General features: G+C 40.8%; 1 pseudogene; it reads left to right on the top strand.

Annotated features, from left to right (window-relative positions):
* LOC119582267 overlaps positions 1-1,332 on the top strand; it is a 2,397-nt pseudogene extending 1,065 nt beyond the window's left edge.
* The last annotated feature ends 699 nt before the right edge of the window (positions 1,333-2,031 follow it).

Below are 2,031 nucleotides of genomic sequence, written 5' to 3'. Positions count from 1 at the left end.
GAGCTTCGACCGGACCAACCGGAGTAGTCACTGGCACAACCTCAGTGTCAGGGTCAACTGGATCAGCCACTATACCCTCAGAAACAACTACACCCACACACTCAACCACACCCTCAGAAACAACACCCACACACTCAACCACACCCTCAGAAACAATTACACCCACACACTCAACCACACCTTCAGAAACAACTACACCCACACCCTCAGAAACAACTACACCCACACACTCAACCACACCCTCAGAAACAACTACACCCACACACTCAGAAACAACTACACCCACACACTCAACCACACCCTCAGAAACAACTACACCCACACACTCAGAAACAACTACACCCACACACTCAACCACACCCTCAGAAACAACTACACCCACACACTCAGAAACAACTACACCCACACACTCAGAAACAACTACACCCACACACTCAACCACACCCTCAGAAACAACTACACCCACACACTCAGAAACAACTACACCCACACACTCAGAAACAACTACACCCACACACTCAACCACACCCTCAGAAACAACTACACCCACACACTCAGAAACAACTACACCCACACCCTCAGAAACAACTACACCCACACACTCAACCACACCCTCAGAAACAACTACACCCACACCCTCAGAAACAACTACACCCACACACTCAACCACACCCTCAGAAACAACTACACCCACACACTCAACCACATCCTCAGAAACAACTACACCCACACCCTCAGAAACAACTACACCAACACTCAACCACACCCTCAGAAACAACTACACCCACACACTCAGAAACAACTACACCCACACACTCAACCACACCCTCAGAAACAACTACACCCACACCCTCAGAAACAACTACACCCACACACTCAACCACACCCTCAGAAACAACTACACCTACAGACTCAACCACACCCTCAGAAACAACTACACCCATAGATGTAACCTCATCTTCAGAAACAACTATAACAACAAATTCTATAACAGAAGAAACCAACTCATATAATGACACATACGTATAACACGTTACAATGAATTCACAAAAAACTTTTATAACATTGCAATGCTAACGCAGATACTGTATAATAGATAATACACAATAACCCCTTGTGAAAATACAATAGATATAATGTGTAAATAATATCATACATTTTCCTTACATGTTAAGTGTCTGAATTATTTCAGTTGTGTTACAGACGTCCGTTGTGATTTCCACTGTAATCTCTATGGCATTCTGTTAGAAATAAGAAACGAAAATAGAATGAAATGTATAAAACAGACATGAAAATGTCTTTAAGTTAAAAGCAGAAATGGTATTTCCTTTATGTCTAAGATTTTGAATGTATATAAACCCGCTGTTTTTTATTTCTCTCGTGCCATACTCCTGTGGAACCAAACAGGAGTATTAGATAGATTATGACTGCTCGTTGTACTTCTCATTGCCTAATGTAATATATTTACTATTATGCTATGTAAATTGTCAATATCTTAATGCATATAGTACAACTGACTACTTTATTTGACTCAGTTAATGCTCTGAAGTTTGTAACTTGCAAGAACGCCTTGGCAAAGGCACAAAAAAATAGTCTACCCTATTAAGATTGTCAAAGAAAACAATAGATATTTCGTATCATTCATAAAAAATGTAGTAAATACGAGGGAGACTTGTTTATATCTTTTCCATAGAACTCTGAATAACAATTAACTGGTGGTAATTATCATTACCGCGATCTTCAAGCCTGTTGACTCTCAGAAAAAGACCAACACATCTCCACTGCGCGTATATTAGAGAAAGGCAGAGAAAGCTGGCGAGCCACTCTCATAAGGGGCACTCATGGTACTTCGATATAAGGAGGGTTATAGAGAGCGAAGGGCATTTTAACTATCGGATATGAACCTTTTCTCTCAAAATATGAGACGCTGCCCATCGATCTATTGTCATCAGTAAATTATCTATGTTATGACCTTAACAACAAATCCCCCCAGAGGAGGATTTTTTTCATTGATTACGAGACTCGTTCAGT

Source organism: Penaeus monodon, chromosome 15 (assembly GCF_015228065.2).
Source record: "Penaeus monodon isolate SGIC_2016 chromosome 15, NSTDA_Pmon_1, whole genome shotgun sequence".
NCBI classification, from domain to species: Eukaryota; Metazoa; Arthropoda; class Malacostraca; order Decapoda; family Penaeidae; genus Penaeus; species Penaeus monodon.
This window is presented reverse-complemented; position numbering and strand designations above follow the sequence as displayed.